At 41.4% G+C, this 26,201-nt stretch overlaps 1 protein-coding gene across 5 annotated transcripts in view; it reads left to right on the top strand.

The window, feature by feature from the left end:
• Nucleotides 1-26,201, top strand: part of GRM3 (glutamate metabotropic receptor 3) — a 105,085-nt gene that overhangs the window by 12,563 nt on the left and 66,321 nt on the right. The window lies entirely within an intron of this gene.

The following is a 26,201-nucleotide window of genomic DNA, read 5'->3' as shown; positions in this document are numbered from 1 at the left end:
CCCATGTTTAATTAAGACATATTTTTATGCAAAATTATGCATAGATCTATGCAGTGTTCAATGAAAGTGGTCCAGACTGTACCTGACCAAAAGAATTGATCTAAAATTTATTGCTGATTGCTGACTATTATTATGAATTAGTTTTTTCATTATTTTGATGTGGATTGATTATCTGTTTGCCAGATAACTAGACAGAGAGTTATTGATGGCTAACTTGATCATCATGTCTTCCAAGTTTTAAAAAGTATTTTTTTTTTTCAGCTCAGTTACACATTAATATTGTCAGATTCTGGTTTCCAAAATAATCCTTGGAGGAAAACAGGCATCATAAAATTATTCACAAAGATATTACCACAAATACAGGAAATGAGCCCCAGGCCAGGTAGCAGTGCAACAGAAATAGGTTTAAGGCTATGGAAGCTCAGAATCAGAACACGACTCAACACCATGGTATCATATTGCTGTGGAAAAAGGACATTTTCTGCTAGGATTAATTAACAGGAATATTGTCTTCAAGATACAGAATGTAAACATTAATCTCTACTCAACACTAGTAGGGCCACTTTTGGAGTGTGGTGCCCAGTTTTGGGAATTATGTTTTAAGAAAGACTATAAATCTCTTGGAGTGCACAGAATATTAACATGGAGAATTGTGTGGAACAAATAGATTTGTCACAGGTAAGTAAAAGGCTTAAGCTGTCACACAGAAGACTAGACCTCAGGAAAAGCTTTTAATTGTAAGGAATGGGAAAGATAGAATAAACTGCTGGGAAATTGAGGAAGTTCCTGTCACCAAAAAAAGGTTACCCAAGACAGGAGTTAGATTGGACATAAATAAAATTGATCTTGACTTGGGTAATAGCAGAGGAAGATCAAGGTCAGGACTTTCAGGGTCCCTTCTAATCCTCTTCTTCTCTCAGTGACATGAACATAATTCAGGGCTCGTATCCCAGGGTCTGTATTTTGCAAAGCTCTCATGGTGAGGTGCAGCAGAGGCAGTCAGAGCAGAGAGCACCACACTCCTCTTCGGGAAGAGAGGGGAAAATGGACAAATTGCAGGAGCTAACAAGGTTGTCCTGCAAGAGAGAGGCAAGCTCTGCCATGCAGGGGCAAATCAGGTGTATGTGCAGGGCAAGAAGGGATCACAAGCCTCTGCTCCGTTCACACCCAGACTCCTTATGAGTGACTTCAGTAAAGACAGACACATCATGAAAAGACCATGAGCAGTCTCCCCTCTTACTCTAGGGGCTGTGCAGAAGCCCCTGTGTGTCTGCAGAGCCAAGCATTAAATGAGATCTAATATTAGGACAACAGAGAAACAAGAAAGGAAGGAGCAGCATGACTTGTTCTGTCAACTTTAAAGTCTACTCTGTGTGTTCCCAGGCTTTGATACCCTCATGTGTAGGCAGCAAGCTATAGAAGGTTATAAACTTATGTATGTTTTTGGAATATTTGCATAAGGAAATGAATGCAGTAAATCTGTTGACGTCGTCAATGCAGAACGACCGTAACTCTGAGGCTTTCTGCACTGCAGTGATGATTATGAAACTAGTAGGTAGTTTATGTTATTAACTCAAGGCTTCATCTTTAATAAATACTCATAAAGCACATCAGCAAAAGCAGAAACTGCAGGAACATGAGTAGGAAATTTGTGACATGCCCTCTATCATAGATAAATTGTTAACACTGCTGTTCTGTAATTATTTAATCAAAAGAATAGTTAGGGAAAATCTGAAATAACAGAGAGATTTCATTTTTTAGACTGAGTCCTATCTTCATGTTAATTACTGAAGCAGGGTTATAGTATATTTTAATAAAAGTATGAGATGGTATTGAAATTCAAATAACTCCTTTGAGATTTTAGGCTCATACAAAATGCAAAGAAATTCAGAAAGAAAAATTTTTCCAAATTAATAATTCTTTCTTAAAGAGAGATAAAAAATTAGATGTTGTTTTCTAAAAGGACACTATGTTTCATTGTGAGTTTGTGAAAAATATTCGTGTCATGGATTGGAAAGTTATGTCATGTACATTACACTCTTTCTTTTCTATCCTGAAGTTTTCCTTCCATTCAAAAGATAATGCATCTTTCATCATTCAAGGCCTCTCTGCATTGACCCTAGAGAATACTGAAATATTCCTTTTATCTGTACTAAATCAGGTGAACAACAAAAACATATTGATTTTTCATACTGTATAAATATGTATATTTATACAGTATGAAATTTTTACATAAAATTTAATAAAAAAATTTTTACATAAAATTTAATAAAAATTTAATTCAGAATTCAGTGGGTCAAATATTAGATTGTGATAAATTAGCAAGAAACAGTGGAGCTGGTGTATGTTACAGCAACTGGCAGTGCTGTTCAATTTGTCAGCAGTGCTGCACTTCCATCATTTAATGGCTTCAACAGATAATAACATCTGCAGTTTTGGGTCTTCAAAGTCAGCTCCTTCCTTCCCTTACTCTTGCTCAAGCAGTAGAGAGGACTTTGCAGCAAAACCTTTGCACTGTAATAAAACATAAAACATCTCACTGAGAGTGGCTGCTGCACTCTGAGCTTGGCCATCACCAGTAGGAAGCTGCTGAGGAGCTGATGGCATGAGAACATGAGTCATGAACATGTCCCAATCCCCCAACTAGTGTAAATCAGTGTAACTGCACTGTTACAAGCTCCAAGGACAGAGATAGCTTGTAAATACAGGAAATATAGGGGTTGTGCAACATAAATAAAGCCAGAAGAGACAATTCAATCTCCTGCCCCAAAGCAGAGTCAGTATTATTGTGTCACTTCTGGAAAAAAGGGTACTTTTTCTTGAAATCTTGTGATGGTAAAGACTCCACAACTCTCCCAGACAGCATGTTCCTGTGCCTCAGCGCCTTTATGATGAGAACATTTTTCCCTAGTGTCTAGCCTAAATATTTATTTTTACACTTTAAGTTCATTTCTTCTTTAGCTAATGACTGGCACAAAAGTTCTTTCATCCCAATTAATTTCTCACACCCTGAGCTTGATGCATCTTTGCTTACAATCTGGTCTGGCCACAGCTGTGATGAACCTGAGACTGCTGATTGGATTTGGAAAACTGTGAGTGTCAGGCTGGTGTATCTATGCCTTCTCTAGAGGTCTGAAACTGGCACACTTCTCAGTCTGAGAGATCTTCCAGTCTGCTGAACTGGCCATCAAGCCATGAAACATTCATTGCCTCTGCAAAGAGCCAAAGTAATGCTCCTGAAAAAAAAAAAAAAAAAAAACCAGAGTCCTAGGATTGGGTTTTTTCTTTGTCACCTATTACAGGAACATTCTGTTAGGGTTTTTAACATAACAAATAGATACAAAGACATGTTTTAGGCTGTGTGATTAGTACAAAAGAAAGTACTGTCTCATCAGGGGGATAATGCTTTCTTTCTAAGTTGTAGCACTTCTAATCTTGTGCTCCTTAGTGAGATGACAAACGTCAGCCTGCGCATTAAGTGGTTTTAAATGGCATGGAGTTTTTGTTGCATTATGGTTCCAACTAATGCTTAACATTATTATCTCTTATGCTCATTAAAGGAAATGTTAGTTTCTATCAAAGTAAACGACTTAGTTTAGGTGAAGAAAATAGCATTGGTTTGAAAATGAAATAGAGTGTAAGTAAAAGAAAGAGCTATTGCTGGTGAAAACAGCTTTGATGAAAACATCATTGAGAATGGCAGAAATGTATTTTTCTCTGATAATTTCTTCTCTATTAATGGCCTATTCTGCTATGATCAATAAAAACTCCTTCAAGGGTCACAGTGCTTCCTAAGCTGATTACTGCAACTGAAACAAATTGGTTCAAAGCCTTTCCTGAGTAAACAGTTACTGATAACACTTTATCCTCCCTGTTCATTGCTCTTTACCAGGGCTTGGTCTTCTCTGGCAAAGCAGCTGGAGACAGCAGCCTTGGCTAGACCTCAGGCTGGAGGGCATTTCCACAATGAGAAGATTCACTGTGGCATTTTCCTGGCCCCTGATCAACCTCACTTGGTATCAGGATCAATTCACTTCTCCTCAGATGGAAAGAAGGAGCTTGGCATTGTCTGGTGGCCAGAGACTTGTGCAGACTTTTCCAGGGCTCTTGTCCTCATTGCTGATTATCAGCCATGCTTTAGGGCCTGGAGCTCTTCCTCTGTTTGTTTAATCCTCCCATTCCACTGCAGAACCCAGGAACACAGTTTAATAACATCTTTCTGATGTCTCTAAGCCACTTTCCTCGCTGAAATTTTCCAAGAGCCTTCAGAGTACGGACAGATTCCCCAGCAAGCTCCTTTTTGCCTCCTGCATCTTTAGGGGGTGGTCCTCTTGATCTTCTAAGACCCTTGCTGACTTTTTCAGAGTGGCAGCAGGCAAGAATACCTGAAATTACAAAACACTGTTATTTTCTCAGCTCAGGCACATTCTTCTGGAGCAAAATTGCAATGTCTCAGAGGACCTTTGGGCTTGTAGGGAGGATCTGGATTGGTGCCTGGCACGTAGGCAGTGATCTCCTCACTGTTGCCCACAAACCTCCTGCTGTCTGCAGGCTGAGAACCCTGTGCCCCAAGCCCTTGGGGTCGTGTGTTTCTGCAGCCCAACCAAGTGTGTGGAGAGCAACTGCAAAGGCTTAGCTGGTTACACAACTATGTTAATTATTTTGCCTCTGGGTCTCTAGTATCATTTAGTTTTCCTGAGAGCTCCTTGCAGTTAACCAAATACTTGCAGTTCATCTCAGACACTTACACCACATAAAAACCTTTGCTAAGCAGGCAAGTCATTCTTTCCACTTCAAGGCAAATGAATAAATTTCTGCTGGAGCCTTTTGCTTGGGATTAACACCAACAATGAAAGTAATATTTAATTTGCTTCATATCCCTCTAAAAGACCAAAACTGTCTCTTGACTCCCACTCAGATGTCTGAGTCTCTCACCATAGTATCTCACCATTGTCCCTTTTACAAGACAATCTTGCTTTTTCAGAAAAAGCTTGTGAACTTCAGGGGACAGGGGAAGAGAGAAGTATTTGTAGTGACTTATACTTTTCACCACTTCTGTGGCTACCAAGGAATTGGTGCTTCTTTTGGTCATTTAATTCTACCGCCTCATTTTTTTCTATACAAACCAAGGAAAAGAAGCATTGGAGGGTGGGATTTATCTCAGCAGACATAACCTGAAGCCACAGTATGGAGGTCTACATATTTGGAAGGTCATAATTTATTATAAAAAAGAAGAATTGCACTTTTAAGGAGGGATTCAACCGACCTCTTTTAGGCATCTAAAACATCTAGGAAGAGAGAAATAATGTTCAAAAATTGTTGGGGTTTTTTTAAAATTTAAATAAAGTGACTATAAAAGGGCCTTTAAATAAGCAGATCACATGCATAACCATATAATCTGACTGTTTCATTAAAAGAATCCCACCTAAATGTCTAGGGTGGGACTCCAGCAGTTCAGGCTGTTTTATCCATATTTCTCACAGGACTGGAATTTTAGTCATATCTTTATTCATATCCTGCTCTGTAACTGAACTCAAACAAGGTGCAATGTCAGCGAGAGAGGAAAACATGGTGCTGCTGTTTTTTTCTCTGGTCCTTGCCAAGTTGTCCTCCCTCATTTATTTCCACAAGAGTCTGCTCTGTTTCTGTTCCAAAAAGAGACACTTTTCTCTCTGCAATGCATAGGAAGAAGGCAAAATGTGTTTGAGATCCCACAATGCCATCTTTATTATTTGGAGATAAGTTTGCCTTGAAAAATGAATTTTCTGTCCCAGAATTCAGAATCTGCCTTTCTATTGAGGTTTGACTTTTTAACCACACATGAAAGCAGCAACTCACTTTTGTTCAGGAGGATCTCTTGCACTGTTACACTTCCTTAAGTGTAGGTAGATGGCCTCTGTCAGCCCAATGACAGACATGGGCTACAGGAGCCTTTGTTTTAACCCAGTGCAAAGCTCCCTAAATTCTTAGTGCTAAACTGTTAATCTTGATGTGGGAATTAACACAAGGAGATCTTTTTGCTTGCATTATACAAGAAGCCAAGCTGGAAAGTCAGTTATGGCCCCTGTGCCTTTAGTTAGTAGATATGTGAATTGGCCATCCATAATCTTCAGGGATGCCAAATTAAAACTCTGTTAAAGTGAGAAAGAAATATATTAGAAAACCTAGTAAGCATTCAAGTCTAAGCTCACTGTTCATTTTGATCTTGTTGATTTGAAAGATTTGCATTTCAGACCTTTCAGAAAACATTAAGTTATTCTTTCAATCATGTCATAGTGTCAACACATTGGTCCAATATTAAGTGACTCATATACGCAAACTCTTCTCAGTTTACATACTATGCGTATGTGATAACTTTCATCTTGGTTATAATAAAGACTGAAGCAACAATTTCCTAAGCCAAAAAATTTAACATTCTTAAACTAAAACACTGTTTCCTGTTCATAAAGTTGATGTGGGCTCAGAGCTTCTGTGGTTTGAGTGTGGAGGAGGTTGCACTGCACAAATTAAAGCAAATACATTTCCTTCCAAGTGGTGCTGTCAGAAAGTCACTTCTGCTAGACTGCAGTTTTCATGTAGAGGCGTTTGCAGTATCATAAATACCTGTTCTTCCTCCTCACGTCAAGAGCCCCTGAGACCTCGGGTTCCCTAATTTCCTTTTTGAGCACAGATTCCCTGACAGGGTTCACCAGAGTTTAGTTTAGTTTAAATTTGGTGCCTGGTGGGTTGAGTTCTTTCTTTTCTTTCTTTAGCCTTTGCTGCCTTCTGTTAAATCTGCCATGCATTTGAAGGTCCCAGATTAAAGTCTCGACTTTGCCTTTTCTGCATAAAACAGCAGGAATCTGAGTCCTATAGCCCCCAGGAGTGGATTCTCATGATTTCCCTCGTGTACTCCTTTCTCCTTCTCAAAGCTACCTTTTATTCCTCCTCCTCTCTCACTCTTTCAATGTCTCTCATTCTGAAGCTGGCTCAGTTAGAGCTAGGAGAACTCATTCCTGGTGTTGTCAAAGCCTCCTGGAGATTCCCGTGTACCATCATCTTGTGGAGATTTCCCCACCTGCTGGATTTTCTACTTGTTCACCAAGTCAGCTAACTTTTAGCCCCAAAAGACAGGAATACTGAGAGGATCAGGACAAGGCCTTTATAACATCCATCTTCTGTTCAATGGATGTGATTTTGGTTAAAATAGTTAATTCCTTTACATACTAAAATCATCCTACTGATTAGTTCAAGGCGTTCCTCTGGCTTTGTGTGGCTGACCCAGGTAATAGAAATAATTATAAGGACATTCCCCTGATGAACCTCAAAAGAACACACCGTCTGCATTGCTCCAGTCTTATAGCCTGGGTGTATTTAACTTCAAGGATTTGGGAAAATTTCTCACCTTTTTGTTCTCTCCTTGTACCAAGGGTCTGTGATCACACACCTTTGCCCCAATATCTGTTAATGTGGCAGAGGACTGATTACAATACAGGCAGCCACTGCACGTACACAGGGACTGCTCATAGCCCTGACCCTGCTACATTTTGTCCCCAGGACTGACCCACCAGGATGCTGCTGTTGCATTAGTGTTTTTCATGTTTTTTCCTAATCTAGAATTGCATTACAATAATTGAAATGTAGTATTAACATATTCCCATTGTGCCCCAGGAATGTAATTTTTTTCTTGTTTTTACAGCTGAAAATATATCTCTGGCATGAAATTGAAGGATCCCCACTGATTTTCACTGAATAACTTTTGAGTTACAGCACAATAAATATCAGGGAAGCAGACCAAGTTATTCTTTTGTACCATTTGAATTCAGAAATCTACTAGTACCAACCCTCTTGTGATCATAGCTGTAGTTAAGTAGACTAAGGGGCCTGTTTTTATAGCTAAACCTTTATTTATGTCTCACCAGGCTTCATATTTACTGCTTAAATCAGTCAAAAAGTTCTCACAGAACCAGGAAACAGCTCTCCTTATGACTCATATATTACTAGGTCCAAACTGTTCTTAAACTGCTCCAGCCCAGACTTACCATATTTTTAAAATAAATTCCAACTGTCAGTGGATGACTAGAGGTATAGAACTCACGTATAAAAATTATTCAGTTCCTAATGTCACGTTGTGTTCAAAAAATTGTGAATTAGGCTAGATATTTCATAATTCTGGACATCTGTCTGTGACAAATAAATATGCCATAGTCAAGCAAAACAGCTCTAGGAGAATGTTAAAGATGCTACTATCTTTTTAAAAAGAGACTAGCATAACTAATTGAAAGAGTTAAGGCCATGTTTTCCACAAATACAGATGAACAAGCAGCTAAAGATTATTGAGATGACAGCAAAGACTGTAATTTCATAAAGTTTTATTTGTAGCTTGTATCATACATCTGAGATCTGTGATTTCAGTGATCCTTCACATGATTTACTCAAAAAATGTGGATTTTGCCTCATTGTTCCCATTTATTGTGGATTTTGTCTGGTCATTTGACAATCTATTTCCTGGATTATTATTTCTGTAGTTTGGTTTGGTTCTGAAAGCTGAGAAATGCTGCAGGTATTAAACAGGGTAGGACTTTGAACCCTATTCTACCTGCTAATTCCCCATTGGATATTCAGCACAAACTTCATCTCAACCTGTAGGAAGTTGGGAACAGAGACAACACCAAGGAGAAAGCATTTTCTCTTTTTGTGAACTATTTTTACCTCACAGACTTTTATTCCACTGAGCAAACTCAAGATAGGCAAAAGAAAATGCACTTTGCAGGCTCATCTTGGATCACTTGGAATCCTCAATATCTTTAATGTCCTCATATTTTTACCACTTGGCTGGTGATGTTGTGTCTTGCAGATTGCTGTGGCAAATCCAGCAACATTTCTTCTATAGATCAGCCATCCTGCTGTATAATAAAGAACCCTCAAAATCTGCATTTTACTAAAATAGATGCCATGATTATCTAAGAACAGCCTGCTGGGAACTTGCAGAGTTCAATGCTACATTTATATTTTCCGCAATAAAAATGGCAGTCTGAACTCCAGTTCAGCACTTTCCTCACTACTCTCTGGACAATAACAGTGGTTTTGTTGATATTATCAATGATTATCACCATCTACCTTCTCTGCATTTCAATCTTTCCTTATACAAGGGTAGGTGATATTCCATTAATCAAGGAGTTGCCATTAAAAAAAAATAAAAGCCCAGAGGAATCTTTATCAATTTTCTTATGTTGAGTTCAAAAACAATGCTTTTGTACCAGTGGTTTTCACTCCTTATTGCTAAAACTTTCCTATTCCTCCCTCTGGAATCAGAGTCTGCTGAAAATATATTAATAAAATAATTTATTAATAAAATATATTATCATTAGGATTGTGTTTCTCAAACAAGTAGAAGAGCATAGATATCAGGAAGTTAATCACAGACCCATGAAGAATCACAGACCCACAGGCTGAAAACTGAAATTTTACTTTAAAAAAAACCGAAACCAAACCCAAAACCTTACAAGCAGACTGATAGCAGAGCTATCAGAACACACACTGAAAAACAGCATTTCAGAGGGATTTCTGGCTAATGCTTTGGAAGAACAGACAACTGTATGGATTAAGTTTTTCTCCACCTAAATGCTTTTCTGCAGCACTTTCTTCTACATTATCCTATTGAAGCGGGATTTTGCACTCTTGGCTCCCTAGGAATCCACCTCCAGCCAAAGGATTTACCCAATGCCTCTTTATCATTTCTAAAACCACCACCAGCACTATTTATGATGATGTGTATCAGTAGAAACATATCTCACTATGATTACACACCCTTCCTGTGTCCTTGGCTCAGCGGGTAGCTCCCACCCTTTTCCCATCATCCTGGCAGCCTCATCTCCACAATGTCTGTGTCCTGACACAGAGCACGGCCTGGTTTGGGATTGCTGGGTGGGATGTCCTACACATTTGTCCAGTTGGTGCCCCCAAGACTGTGTTCAGTCCTCATTCTGTTTATTACTGGAAAAAAATGAAGCAGATTTCCCTTGCCTTGTTAGTGTGATGGCTTCCCACATCACTTCTTGACAGCTTTTTTCAATCTGCTAAAGCAGAATGATGAACTGGCATGAGAGGGTAAATCTCCACCAGTTTGTTTGCCTGATTGAAGGTTTGTGGCAGGTCTCCTGAAACCCCTCTGTGATATCAGCTCACACAGGCAGCTTCCCCCAGCTCATGCAGGCAAACAAAATGTTCACAAAGATGATAAATGGGCTGTTGAGCATCCTGATGAGTGTATAGCTCTGCTTCCAACACCTCGCATCTGGCAGAGATTTTCCAGTGCAACCAGTGAAATCCATCAGCTGCCTCTGTGTTATTAACCCAATAGAATTGTTCTTACCTCCTTTTTTGGAATAACAGAAACTACAAATAGTTCTGCTAATCTTGGGCTGGCTGTAGTGACCTGAGGTCATTTTTCAAAGGGGCTTTGGGAAGGAGGAAGCTCCCAAGTGCAGCTGTTGGAAGGGTTGGACATCCTGCCTACGTAAGACCAAATGAATTAATCTCCTCCAGCTCAGGGAGTGACAGTGCCCCTGGTTTTTAAGCATTTTTCCTGAGTTGGGATGAACCTGTCTCCCTTGAGGTCTCTGCCTCTCTGCACTGGTGACAGAGGGAGCTCTGTTGATACACATGGCTATGTTCCAGGCCTTTGAATTATTAAGATTAAATCAGATTAAGTTCACTCATTTTGCTTATTTTTTTCACCTATGGTAACAATATACTGGAATTGCTGAATTTACCTAACCTTTTTTCTTCTCACTAGAAGTTTGTCGGTATTAATTTTTTATCACTTTAAAATTTCAGATTTTTTTTTTTTTTAGCACAAACTAGAATGTATATTACCAGTGGAAATATTTTTATATCGTAGGGACTTTACCACATGCTTCAGTTGTTTTTATATCCGTTATTGCTGTGCCATTTTAATGCAATTTTCCGCAGACTCCCGCGTTATTAACCTGCATTCATCATTTATATCCCTCTCCTGAGGCTTGTTGTAAGACTCTACAGAAAAAGATAAACAAATTACAGATACAGGAATTAATTGTTGCCTGACTGGAGAACCCCTCCCAAGGAACTTTAGGAACACTGCTTGGAATGATGCAGCCCATAGGCCACACTGATGGGAATGGTAGGAAGAAGGTTGAATACAGCTGGACAAAACTATAAAGGGAAATATTGTAAAACAAAGGCAACTCCAACAAAGGGGAGAGATTGATGCATCTGACTCCATTGCTCTCAGAAGGCTAATTAATTACTTTATTATACTATACTATGTGCATTTCATCTAAACTGAATCTGCCAAGCACTCAACTCTGCACACAACCACTCACACTGCACAGAATCTCGTGATTGTCAGCCAACAGTCCCAACACACACACACATTTGGCCCTGACAGGCCAAGAAAACAAAACATCCTCACTCTGGGTAAACAACCTCCATATTGCATTCTACTTTGGCACAACACAGGCACAGCAAGTGATAAGAATTGTGTTTTCCCTTTCTCTGAGGTTCAGAGAATGTGAATCTCAGAAACCCTTGGGAAGAATTGTGCCGTGCTTTTCTCTGTGAAGAGAAATGTGGCAACAGGGAAACACACAGATTAGGGCAGATATGAGAAAATGGAAGGCAGTGAAAGTGAACAAAATTACTGCTGGCCTCCAAGTTGTGAGACTCTGAAAATCAGACATTAAACACTCCTCCCAGACAGGTTTGCTCCCTGTTGCACACACAGCCTTTTCTACAAGCCATGCCACCTCTGATGAGCTCAGACTCTACCTTCTGTTTAGGTCCCTGCCTGCTGAGGTTCAGGCAGAGGAATCCCTGTTCCCTCAAAAGGGAGAGGAGACGGAGTGGCTCAGCTCTTCCTGCAGATCCTGGGTGTCCCCTGGTCCCAGCCCCATGTCCAGCCCAGGGCAGCTGCCCCAGGCCTGGCAGCACAGCCCTGGAGGAGGGCAGGAGAGTGGGGGAAAAGGAAGAAGGGCTACAGGGCTGAGAAGGAAGACATTGTTAAAAGAACAGTAGAGATAAGAAGAAGGGACATGAGGGTGAAGTGAGTTCAGAGGAATGTGAGGGCACATCAAAGAGACTGTGCCTTTTAAAGAAGCATATGGTGCCTTGAACCTCAGGGGAGCTCCGTTGTGCTACAGTGGGTGATGACAAAGAGTAACAGACTGTCCCTTTCCCTGAGAATCCTGTGGTTGGAACAGATAAAATACATCAGAGGAGAGGTGAGAGAGTGGCCCAGTGTCCAGCAGGAGCCCTGTGCTGGAGCCACTGGGAGCCACCAGGCAAAGCCCAGCCAGGTGTGCCAGCAGTGCTGCCCTTGGGGCATGGGCAAAACCCAGGGGAGAGAAAACTGTGACAGGAAGAGGGCATGAAAAGGGCAAGGGAAGGGTGCAAAGTTTGGCACCAGTAAGGATTGCTAGCCTGACCTCAAGTGTACACAGAGCCCATGAGAGAGTGAGAGCATGACTGAGTTCTTTGCTTGGAGCAAAAATAGCGGCTGTGAAAGGAATGGGAAAGAGGCAGGCACATACAAAAGAGAAGAAAGCTGAGGAAGAAAGGAAAAGAACATGAAAACACTATCCTCACAACAAGGCAGACATGCCAACCATATTAATTTCCAGTACAAATGCCCTTCCTCCACTGCAGCTCAACGAAGGATCTGACCACAGTTAAGTTTACGTTGTGTATTTTCAATAATAATAAAATTCACAACAAAGAAGCCCAAAGCTCAGAATTAAAAGTCAAAGGCTCAGATAATTCTGCAAGAAGAACAGAAGGAACAGCTTTGTATGGAGGTGAATGTGGTTTTCTCTGTCTACAGAAGAGTTTTGTGGGTGGTTTTAAGAAGTTTCAGTGGTGGAGCTGATAGTTCTAAGAAACAATCTCTTCTGGTACATTCTACAGTTATTTTTTAGCCACAGCTGTCAATCACACTGCTTTTCAAAGAAGGGAAGTGTCAGTATCACTGCTCTGTAGAGACAACACAGAGATGAGAAGCAGCTTGCCCAGAATCAGTCAGTACGGTATCTGTGAGGCAGCCAGTACCAATAAGAACCCCACCAACCCCACCAAGAATCCCAGCCTGGCCCACATCTCCTCTGTGAGGGCTGGGGGAGGTTGGTGTTGACACATGCTGAAAAAGTTCTTCACTTCACTCAAAACCACAGGGTAGATTCCCATTTGCCTTGACTGCTGTGTGGCCAAAGGAGAATGGGCATTTCCATGCCACATCCCAGATTGTGGGGATCTCTACTGGAAATATCCACTGGAATTACTGAATGCAGGGGTGGGAGTCAGGTTTTTTGGCTTCATTATAGTTATTCAGTGTATGACTGGGAGGAAGCAATTAATGTTTTGGGCAATGATCCTCAAAGTCTGAAATAGACACCTCTGTTTAATTTTTGTGCTGTAGAAAGAAAATAAATCTACACATAACAGCAGCAGCAATAACTGGAAATTAGGGAGATGTTTTCCCCACTTGTGGAAACATGACCTGTTCAGATGCTCTTGTACCTTCTCCTGCAGCATCTGGTGCTGGCCTCTCTATGACACAAGATGCTGGGTTAGATTGGATTTGGGTGCAGTCCAGCCTGAAAATATCTGTGTTCCTAAAGAAGTTGTGAAGTTTTCTCACATTCTGTTCTTCAATCTGTATAGAAAAGCCCAAATAAAGCATAATCTTCTCCTTTGAGAAATCTCACATTACATACTTTCTTATATTCTGAAGCAAAATCCCTTTCAATACTCTCTTCAAAGAACTTGTACTCCTGACAGGGGTTTTGTAGTGTGCTTATCAAGGCTCTGTTTTCCCAGTGGAGGGCCACAGCTCATTACTACAGTCACAGAGTCTTTGCATAATGGGTTTTAAAACACCTTGCCATCCTCAAAACTGTCTGGTAGGTTCATTCTTGAAATGACCACCTAAAATAACAGAATGGGTAGAGATGATCTGTTTGCTTTGCAGTTTTTAGTATGAGATCATTTAGCACCTTTCATACTTCAAATCTGTGGTTTGTTAAACCAGAAAAAAAAAATAATTAGGAGATGAAAATATGGCTTCTGAATCTGAATTCAATCATGTCATGGAAAATTATTTCTTTTTGTGCTAGAAATGGAGGATAGATGAAAAACAGGTATTTGTTTAAAAGCATGAAAGGCCAGACTGGTGCATGGATGAAATTGTTCATTTTCATTATCTCCTAATTTCAGATCAGTGCTCTTTTAATATAGTTTTTACTATTACAAAAGGGATTGTGACTTCTATTACATGCACCTTGCTTCAAGGAGAAAAATGTCCATGTTCCTTGATGGATGCCATTTCAAAAAGCTGTGTGATCAATGTGGAAAATGCGCTGTCCCAGGACACTGGCAGACAGAGTCCAGTATCTGAAACAGAACATCTACAGGGTTAATAGTAAGAGATGTGACTGGTTTTCTTTGAGGGCCAGACACAGAGGTGATGCTCAGTATTAGAAACTGGTAGATAATGGATCCAACCTTGCAGACCACCGTGAGCAGCCTGGGATTTCAGACAATTCTGTGGGAGTGATGAGGGAAAGTTCAAATCCATGTAACAATAGTTTTAGACAGATAAAAAAACCGCAAACCTTTAAGAGGACCCTTAAGTTGGGGATTTCCAGAAGCTGGGAAATTTATTAGGAAAAAATTTGCTAAATGTTTGTATTTTGTGTCATTCCATGCCATTTAGGGAATTATGAAACATACAAAGGAAGGTGACAAAGGAAAACAACCAAAGCTCTAAATCCAAGTAATGAGACAAAACAGAGAAAGCAATCAGCCAGATTCATCATCTTCATTTCATCCAATTTACACCCACTGTAGAGTTGACCCCTGTAGGAAAAGAAAGACCAGCCAGTTATTGCCCAGTCATGTTGGGTATTACAGTCCCTCCCCACAGACCACTAGTGGCCCATACATTGATTTTGCAATCAGGCCAAAAGCAACATCCTTAACACCACGCTGGATTATTGCCCTGACTCTGACTCAGGGAACATTTCCTCCAGCTCTCGTGTTTTCCTTGGAGACCTTTCCATCTAAACATTGACCAAGCTCAACCTGCTTTAGCTTTTGAAATATGACAAGGTAATAGATCAGAGAAAAAAGCAAGCAGGGCAGCTGTGCTATTGCAGTTAGAGGGAAGGCTGCCATGCAGTGCCAGGACAGCTTCTCATTTCACACTGCCAGCAGCACTGTCCGTGTCCAAGCCACACCCCAAGGCCAACCGGATCCTTCCTGTGATCCCACACTCCAGGGGGTAGTGGGGAAGGGATACAGGTAGCCAGACCATGGTTTCAGTGATTTTCAAAGCTAACCTTGATGCCACAGACTTGTCAAACACGCCATAGGACTTTTTAGATACCACTCTTCACAGGTAAACCCTTGCCTCAGGTTAGAAACCTGTCCTGTGCCCTGGGATGCTCCAGGCAGGAGGGATGAGAGCAGTAAATCCTGGTGTGCAACAGAACTGCACCACTGGCAAACCTCTGGTCAGTGGACAAGCCCCAAGACATAGATGTTAGATGTTAGGGAGGAATTCTTTACTTGAGTGTCACCCAGAGAATCTGTGGACACCCCATCCCTGGAAGTGTCCAAGACAAGGTTGGATGAGGCTCTGAGCAGCCTGGTCTAGTGAAAGATACAGGGCATGGGAACCTTTAATGAAATGAGCTTTTAAGTTCATTTCAACCAAAGTCTTTCTGTGATTCTATGAAACTGCCCTCATGTTCAAGGATGTTGCAGCAGGTCCATCTCCACCACAGCAGCCCTTCCCACACAAACCCTGTGCTCTTTCCCACACTCCTCATTCCATTACAGTGCTTTTGAGGAAAAAGAAATTGCACATTCGGTGCCCAGCGCTGGAGGAGCCATTGGGAGACTTCCAGATGAGTTCAGGGAATTTTTATCCAGCACATGGGTATCAGACAGAGGAGCTCAGCTCCACAGCTGCCTCCCTGCCAGACTCCTCACAGCAAGGCTGGCAGAGCCCAGCTTCCTGCTGGAATCCTCCTCCGGGCATTGCAGCCAGCTTACAGCTGCTGCAGCACTTTTCAGGGAAATCTGTCCCTCCGCTGCCAGCACCGATTTGTGCACATTTGTGCAGGTGTGACAAATTTGCTTCAGGTGACCTCTGGGAAGGCAAAAGCGTTGCCTTGAAAGTGTGTCAGTGATACCACTTAGCACATTTTCTACTTCAAAGTGTTCTACCAACATTAATGAAGTGAGCTTAAAAATAAGAGCTGAAAACACCCTAATAACATGAAAATACTGCCCTGGAACAAGTATATAAGCAAGAAGGCAACAAAGCCATTATAAAATGAGGACATTATTTTTTTTTTTTCTTTAATGAGCTTTCTTTACCCAATCAAATTTAGAAGTATCTTGTCTGTTTAGCTGAAACCCTCCAGTCATTTTTTGAGAGCACTGTGAGGTGGAATGTAGCAACTAGGGATGTAAAATTTCAGTTCTGTGACCCTGGTGGTCTGGGAGAATATAGTATTCTATTTAGGAAGATCTTAAATTACTTCACTTATCACTCCAGACTATTTTTAAGATATATGTAAATGTGTGGTACAGAGTCCCTCAAAGAAACAGCCTCTGTATTGAAGCTCTGAGAGTGAGGAACTCAGCTGAGATTTGACCAGGAGCTGTACACAGTCACAGGTGTAGTTTTGTTCTGAAAGCATCATCAGGACACATGTAGCCGTGAATAGATCAGAGAGGTTTGAACAAAGCAAGCAAAAATTGCCAAATCCAGGCTTCTCAAATTTAGTCTCCCATGGCTTTTAATAGGGTTTGGATTTTGCCTGCTGGACTGAATTCCCAGCTCTGCACTGAATCCACTGTAGCAGAAATCCCTTAATCTCTCTGTGCATCCTTCTCTCTGTGCTCTTTCCTATCTCCTCATCTGTGGATAAGGATGATACTAAAATCTGCCTCTATGGGTATTATGAGAACTAATTAACTGAGCTTTCAGGAAAATTTCAGCAGCAAAGACAAATTTCTCCTCTGGAGATAAAATGCATACACACACACCCAGATAGCTACAGATATTTCTGTGTTTTGATAGATAGACACATATAATCTGGTATATATAATATACCTGTCACCTGCCAGACCTCTCTTAATATCAAGGCTCCTCTTTTCTCTGCCTCGTCTTCCTTTTACAGTCCCACTATTTTTAAATGCTGTACTTTATTCAAAGTCAGTGTGGAGATGTCAGGCAGGTAGTTATTAAAAAAAATAAAAGGAAAGAAAGAATAAAGAAAAGCTTTTGCCTTCTCCTTATTTAATAGCATTTTTGTTCTGCAGCCATTTTCCCTGCCAGTCAGAAAAACTGCTTGGTTTTTAATGAAAAATCCTAACAGCAACAAATTGCAACCCTCCCTTTCAACACAGGCATGCCCTTTGAATTTAATTATGCCTCAGGCAATGCATTACAACGAGCGTGTGAAAAGTGACACCAAAAAATCTTCCAACAAACACAGCAGATATTCCCCGCTGGGCAAAAATAGCTGAGTACCAGATTGCCAGGTTTGGTTGGAACTCACTCAGGGCCGGAGTGTGCCTGAGTTCCCCCAGCTGGGCTGGTCCCAGCTCGGTCCCGCTGATCCGGGAGAGCGGAGCGCTCCCTGCGCATCCCTGCATTGTGGGAACCCAGAGCATCCCTCTGGCTGTCCAGGATGGCCAGGACCCCTGCCAGGGGCCTCAGAAGCCCTGGCACAGAGCCCAAAACACCTGTGGTTTTGATTATGACCCGTGGAGAAAATTACCAACCTTATATGAAGATCAGCAAGCCACAACAGTTTAGGTAAAATAATAGTGAAGTTATCATGGGGTGGAAAAGTAGATTTTGGGGTTTCTGGTATGGGGGTTCAGGAGGCAAGATGGAGGGAAATGAGCATGTCCAGCCTTTCTCCTTCTTTTTCTTGGCCTCCATCTTCTGCTGTGATGTTGGCACTTTTGGATTGGTTTAGAGTAGAAGCTCACTGTCTAACATAGGTGATAGGTGTTGGAAAGTAATTGTAAACATTGTATACGTAGTTTTAGTATAAAGACATTACACCACCCTGGGGGCAGGCAGAGTGCATGGAACTGTCCTGCTAGACAGACTTCAGCAATGCAAGAGAAAAGTTTTTCATAGATAAGATAAAATAAACAAACTTAAGACCAAGAAATGAAGAGCTCTGACTCATTCTCCAAACGCCAAGCTGAGAAAAGAGACTTTCTAACTTTTCTAAGAGTCACTCTGACAAGTTAAACATCCCAACACTGCATCCCCTGCATCTCCTGCATCCCGGCTCCAGGAGAACTCCAGCTCCAGGAAGGGCTGCAGGACTCTGCCCTGGCAGGGACATTCCTGGAGGGATGATGCAGAGCCCCCAGCAGGAGCCCAGAGGAGCCGGGGACAAAGGAAGTGGAGGAGTTTGGGAGATTTCCTTTCCTCCCAGATTAATTTCTCGCAAGCTGTGTCAACTATCCACAGTTAAACAAATACTTGAGATATCTATCAACATTTCCCATTTGGAGGGAGAGGCAGCACCGATTACCTTTTATTTTGTTGTCTGGGGAGCTGCCACAGCCAGCGAGAGGAGACTGCCTGAGATTTTTCTGATTGTTCGCAGAAGAAAATTTCCTGTGAAAACAAACACCCACAGCCCTGCCTGTAATGCAACACCAGGGTCAAACTCTGTCCTTTTGCATCCTTCTGGATGCTAACTTGGGATAATGCAATGCCTCTGTGTTACTTAGATATTCTGGGGTGGCCAGTGACTCCCAAGAGGAGGCAGACCATAGATTGATAGGATCACTACAGCTGGAAAAGATCTGCATGAGCATCAAGTCCAACCTTTGACCAAATGCCATCACACTCACGAAACCATATTACAAACTACTCAGTTTTTGGCAATCTCTGGTAATGCTGGTGGTGCACAATGGTTGGGTCTACTTATTATTAGGATGCAAAGTATTCATGGCACAGGGAGACAAGTCACAGACATCTCCTGGCTGCTGGTGGGCAAATATCAGGACAAATATCAGGTTCTATTTAACCCCAAAAGCCATATGGATGTAAACATAAAATGAAGCAAATCCAATCCTGCCAGAGGGTTTAGTTATTTCAAAGTAGCTGCATTGGACATGGTCTCTGTCTTCCATTTCCTTTCCTGACAGTACAGGTGCCTTGGATTACTGATATTTTAGGAGAGGTGAGTTTTTATTTTTATACCAGATATAGCTGCTCTGGGTCTGAAGACCCTCTTGCTCATGTCAGGGAGCTGTTTCCCTGCTGTGGTACAGTTCTCTCGTGAGCTTCTGCAACAGCTGTTTTCATTGAAGTCTTAAAGATGAAAGACAAAGCTTTTAAAAAGAGAGGGCTGGGATTCACAATCAAGTTATTGCAGTTTAATGTGTTTCTGTGCAGCAGCTGAGCCACACCAGCCAGCTGGGTTCACACCCTCAGCTTCAGAAAATGCAGGATTTAAACTGCACATCACCATGACCCTTAAACTACACCTACCATGGTTCTGGTCAGACATCCACAATAAATCATTCCATTTCTTGACCACAGTAACACCATCATGTAACTGAGTTCTCCAGGTATTTAAATGCTTAATTCCTCCTTTCACCACTAACTTGCCCTGCAACCATGGGCAATAGCACGTCCTTAGCTTTCAGACTTCAAGTGTAAAATGAATATGAGGAATGATTGCACAAAAGGGTCATATAAGAACAAAAAATGAGAATCTATGAGGTGCTGAGATATTCTGGATACCTGGCCTAAAGGTCATTTTAAACACCCCATTCTGCTAAGAGGAATCAGAGCAGCAGTGCTTTGCTTTTAGTCACCCCCAGTGCTCCTCGTTATTTATGCAGCTGTGGAGCTGAAAAATGACTTAAAGTCCTGTGTTTTCCTGCAGTAAGCAGAAGCCAACAGGGCTGCACTGCTCTATAGGAGCTGAGGAGCTGCATTGCTTTGTTGCACGTTTTTATGTGAACCTGTGAGTCACAGTTCCTGTACCAAAATATTTCCAAGTACATCTCCTTTCAAAGACAAAATTTTAGGAGCTGCTGTCATGTGTCACACATAAACAATGTGAAGCATAACATCAAACACTTGGAAAGTGTGCAAGTACACCAAAAGGAAGGAGGGTGATTTACTGAGCTTTAGTTGAATATAACTGCACGAGTTTTACACCTAGAGGACTTGGGTTGCTGTAACTGTTACCTGTGAATAAAGCTTCCCTCTGGCAAGTGATAATTAATTCTTAGATTTTAGAAGTTTCTGAAATTTCAGAGACCCCTGAGCACATTTGTATGAAGATTAGACATTGTTTCTTTTCTCCTATTCTCTTTGAAGTCTTTTCTTCAAAGATTGCAGCTCACTGTTCAGACTGCACAAATCCTCTCTTGACAGAGCCGGCTTTTCTCTGCACTCGCAGAGCTTTGAGTCTGACTCTGCTCTCCCTTGCTCTGCTCTGTGCCCCACCAAAGAACAGAGAGATTGTCAGCACCACCTCGCTGCCAGTGGGGAGGAGAATCAAACCCTTTGCCAAGTACATCAAGTGAATTGCTCACCCCCTGTGGGGAAAATTTACCACCCAACAATGCAGTAATTGATATTGATGGTGTGTGTTGTTCACATTTCAATTTTTAGAAACTTGTTTTTTTCAGGATTATGAGAAGCCAGGTTACAGTGATCAAAGGTCAGAGCCTTATTTCCCTGTAAAACAACTTCCCTGGGGCTGTGCCTGATGTGGGAAGAAATTTGTGGTTTTGGAAAGAGATTTATACAGGGCATGTACTTAAACTAAAAAAAGACCAAAGATACTAAATTACAGGAGTGAGATTTTCTTCTTATTTACACACCTATGAATTGTAAGCAACTGCTCAGATGCTGGAGAAACGAGCTCATCCACAATTTTAGTAGGAGTAGTAAGTGCTGGGCCCATAGAAATGCAGCTGAATTCTTAATGTTCACACCTTAGTTGAACTTCTTACTTCTCTCTTCTCAAGCTGTGCTCCTCTGACCTTGTCATGAAACAATATTTTGCTACTTCTTTTCTAATGAAAAAAGAAAGAAGAAGTGTTTGCTTTTCTTTTCTATCTTGTTGAACTAATTTTGGGAAGGGAAAATGGAAGAAAATAAAAAGAATAGGGAAGGAAAAGGCAAATATTCATATAATCCAGGAATTCCTTTTTTTTTTACAGCTTGGGATAAAGAACCTCCATTAGTGAGAAGTTAGGAAACCAGTGTTCCACCTTTACAATTCACAGAATGCTCTAGCTGTGTGCATAGCTGAATTTCAGGGTCTTGGCGTTAAATAGTACAAATCTTCAAATATTTCTGCTGCTGCCTCTGCTCTCAGCTGCCCTCCCTCAGTGACCACTGCTGATAACCTGTGTGTGAGTTATTGAGTGACTTCCTCACTGCTGGGGTGAATAAAAGTTTTACCATCCAGTCCAATTTTTGTACATTAAGTTTCTACTCAATGTGATCATGGTGATGACCCAAGACAAGCAATGGGATAAGAGGAAACAATGTTCTACAGTCTGCCAAAATTGACGTCTTTCCATGTGGTAACATCATGGTTTTAGCCAAATCACTGCAAGTCATGGCAGAAGCCTTCACACTGAAAATACATGGCTGTATGTTCAGTGATGCAAATGATATTTCATTTTCACACTGCCTTGCTCACTAGCAAGTACCTTAAAAGTACCCCAAACTCTCATAGGCGTTGGAAAGTACCAGACTAGGGAAGTGTCTTGCCCAAGACATCAGGGCAATGACAGAAGAGTAGAGTATTCTCTGGAGTAGAGCCTGGAGCACACATACATCCCACCTTCAAACCACTCTTTATGTTACATTGATCCCCAGTTCAGTGTCCCACCTGCTCTAGCCATGCCCTCTTAATCATTCTCGACCTTTATCTCATATAATTTCACAGAAATTTCCTTTCGTAGCCTGACAAAGGAAATATTTCTCACTCTTGTTATGAGTCTTTTTTTTTTTTTCCCAAAATATTCAATGCACAGACCTGAAATTTTGGGTCTTGTTGGAACTGGCCCTCTGAGCCCCATATGCCTCCTTCACCCACCTTGAATATTCCCAGCACAGCCCTGTGGTGGCCCAATGTGCCGGATACACGAGAGCAACTGCGCCAGCAGAGCTCTCTCCAGGGGCCACAGGCCAGATGACAGGGAGCCAGGGAAGGAGGGTCACAGCTCAATGTCTTTGCCCAAGGGAAAGCAGACCAAAGAATACAAAATGTCGGCAGAGGGCATGCTGCCCTTGATTGAGCCCCCGCTGGCTGGAGACCCAGAATTAACAACAGCAGCAACAACAAGAAAATTAGTAAGGCTTGCCAGCTGGGGAGAGACATCTGGCTAGTGATCAGAGGGGCATGTGAGTCAATTAATCCATCTCCGAGCTGGATTAGCACATTGAAACATGCTTCCCTTCACTGCTGCACAGGGACCTGTTGAATGAGCTGTAAAGATGAATGGAACTAAAGAAATTTCATTTAGATGAAGAAAAATGGCTCAGAAGTAGTGAGTGGGTGGTTTTTACATGCCTTATGTGCTGCAAGAATTAAGCACAACTCAGAAAATTTAGGGCATGAAAAGCCATTTGGATACAAAAGCTCTTGCATTTCAGATCTCATTGATTTAAAATTTGTATCTAGATATCTGCCAATTTATTTCTGATGTTTATAGCATATCCAGGAAAAAAGATACTACTACTCAGAAAAAATAACTCTTTCAGCCCATTCTTTCACAACTATGGTAAATCAAGTTGCTGTCACCACAGAAGCTATTCCTGGGCTCTTTTGCTTTAAATGGAATGGCAGAACTTTTGCTCAAGGGTATCTTGCTGCATTTAGATCTGGGGAGATTGAGACTCAGTCTCCACCTTCTCTGTCATTGCAGATCAATGGGACATGGTCTTCTTAAATACTTTTCAGATTGTCAGAGATAGGACCAGAAGGGATGAGTTTGGTCACTGAGTTCAGTTCTTGCTGTCATGAACCATGAGGTCATATTATCCCTTCTTTGGAATTCTTCAGCTCCCTCTTAAATTTTGCTTTTTTGACTGTTATTCCTGCAGTCAGAAACCTTTTCCAAAACTTCATTCCTTTGCTGTTTAGAAACTTCTTTATAATTTCCATTGTCTGTTTATTCAGGACCAGGTTACAGTCATTTGTTCTAATTCCAGAAATGTCTTTTACTCTCCTCCCTTCCGAGTACTCAGACCCCTGAGGTGTCCATGGATAGCTGTCAAAAACTTCAGTTTTCCTTTTACTAAGCTAAACATGTTCTCTCCGCATTTGTTCTCTCCTAAACAGCCCCACAGTCCCCTGTGTTTTGCAGTAGCCCTTCTCTGTACCTACACCTACTTCAATTATTATTTTCATAATACATGGATAGTATACAAGTTTCAAATTATATCCTGTGCAATGGTAGTAACACCACCTTGCACCTGCAGAAAATACCCTTTCTGTCTGTACTCTGGAAGTTGTATTCACTGACTGGGAGTTTCCAACTTTAGGAAAGTGTGAGGAATTTCAGTTAGCACCTGGAAGTTTATACTTGAGACCTGGTAGGAAGAGGCACATGAGTTTTCTCAACAGGGGCATGGTGCCCAGGGACAATCTTGATGCAGCCATTAGCAAAGCAAATTGAGTGCTAGGATGCATCAGGGAAGATTTCTCCAGCAGAAGTGGTGAGGACTTTTTGTATTACTAATGAGCTAAACAGTGCCAGTGAAAAGACATTGACAATACAATCCTGATTGCCCATAGTGAGAAATTGCTTGAATGATCCCTGGGGTTCTTTTGGGATGTGGCATTGTTCTGAATAATTCATTGATGTGTGGAGGGACTTAGCACATAGTGGGGACCACTCAGCAGTTATATTTACAACATGGGCCCCCTTTTCCAGAGGCTGGCAGAGGCAGCTGGATGAGTGCCCACTACTGTGGCCCAATGATCTCATTGCCTCAGGATAGTCCCACAGAGGTTTGATTTATGACATAGCCATACACATGAGGGTGCAGCTCCTCATGTCAGGGACTGTGCACAGTTCTGATCATCTGTACTGGTGGCAGAGGAGCTCAAAGATTGCAGCTACAGCTCCTAAACACTGACAGACACCAGAATATGATTGTGTCATTTAATGGCTAAAACAGTCTCCAACCACAGAGGTTTGACCAATTTAACTCTCCCAATACAGCTCCTGGGAAGAGACTGGAGACCACCTTAGCCCCAGCAGCATTCATATCAGATCTGTGGGATGGTGCCAGTTCTGGAGCTCCAGAGATTTTCTCTGAAGTGGCACAGCACAGCTGTGTGAGATGGTATCCAGATCACAGTGGTCCATGACCCATCCTATTTGCTAAGATCGTTTCAGCCAAACTGGCTCAGATATACTGAAGAACTACCTTGGTGATCAAAAGAATCCAGAATTAACTCTATGAGAGCAGGAAAAACCGATTTTGAATGCTTTTGAAAAATCTCCTTTATACTCAAAGAGAGCTTTATGTACAGAAACTGTCCACAGCCCCTGGGAATTTGGTTCTCAATTCCTTTAACTGGAGCATGTCAAATAATTTCAGCTGTCACATGTCATGTCTGAGAGACCATGAGCTTTGACACAATATGTGTCAAATATACCTTCAAAGAAAGCAGCATTTCTCTGGGAGGTAATGACAATTGCTGAGCATGATTTCCTTCTGAATAAATATGAAAACTTCACAGACATCAGTCAAAAAAAATTAACTCTCCTTGAAGCCATTTCATAAGAAATGCTTCCTTTCCTCTGTCTCTGCTACCTCTCTCCTCTCTCACAGAAAATGCCAAAGTGGATAAGTTCAGGACTTACCTCTCAGAAAAACAAGGGACCTAGAGGAAAGAAAGCTAAAATCCACAAATATCTGTACATAACTGGGTTGTATGAAGTTGACAGACACCCTGTCCCTATTGCTGCTGTGTCACTCAGTGTCCATTACTGGCTATTGACTGTTCTCAGGATTCAGTCCCAGAGATAAAGAGGGAAGGACTCCCTCTTGGAGAGTGTTTGAAGCCTATTGCAAGGAGCATGTCACCCCTTTAGGACCCCTCCTTGCACTTAAACTATATTGCTTAAAATACAGTGTTTATCAGACATTCGGTTATCTCCTCCAGGGGAGGAACCAGGAAGGAGAAGAGAAGCACTTCTCCCATTTTCTCTTTAAGTACAATGAAAAGACTCAGACCCGGTCCCCAGTTCAGGACCTGTTCAGATCGGAGATCCAACAAAACAAACCCCTCTTTGTTAGGGGACCACCAACAGTTCATTCAAAAGGAAATGTAATTTTAAAAGTGATCATAAATAGGTATGTGCACTTGAAAATAAGAATTTCAACATGAAATGCAGTTAGATATAAATAGAAGACAATCTAAATTTGTGGATTTTATAAATACATCCAAACTTACTCTCAAAGCCCATGAATTTGGTGAAAAGACTCCAAAATTTTTCACATAACCAGTGGGGAGTATGGGACTTACAGGGACAAAGATATGTCCCTACATTCACACCTGACAGAGATCTATGAATTCCACTGAGATTTCATGATCTGCAGATGATAAGTTAATCATGATGAGAGTAAAGAGTCAATTAGGACAGCTCTAGGAGCATGAAATAGATGTAAATATCCCATTATAGCCATTAAGCAATATTCCTTCAATATGGCACAGCAAGAGGCACAGGAAAAAGACCAAGGAAAGACAAACCTGGCCAAGCTGTTTGTCACCTATGCCAAGTGCAATTGTAGAACTGTTTGCTGCCAGCAAACACAAACCACCAGCAGTGGCTATCTCAGAAGTGAGAAGTCCCTGGTTCAGGAAGGAAAAACAAATGAGTATTTTAAATTTACCTGCAAACTGTCCTGATTTTACTCGACTCTAAAATAACCTGTGTATTCTAAAAAGAAAGTGCTCTTGAAGAGAGATTTTTAGCCTGTTTGATAGGATATTCAGCAGAAACTCTGGGAATAATAAAGGAGTGTTTAAAGCAGATTGCCTGCCTCATTCAGCTGTGTTATGGAGCTGATCCAAAGACACTCAGGAACTTTAAAAGGTGCTGGAGCTGGCCCATCAGTTTCTAGTACTAATAGGAACCGAGTTGTT

This window comes from Ammospiza nelsoni, chromosome 5, assembly GCF_027579445.1.
Source record: "Ammospiza nelsoni isolate bAmmNel1 chromosome 5, bAmmNel1.pri, whole genome shotgun sequence".
Taxonomy (NCBI): domain Eukaryota; kingdom Metazoa; phylum Chordata; class Aves; order Passeriformes; family Passerellidae; genus Ammospiza; species Ammospiza nelsoni.
This window is presented reverse-complemented; position numbering and strand designations above follow the sequence as displayed.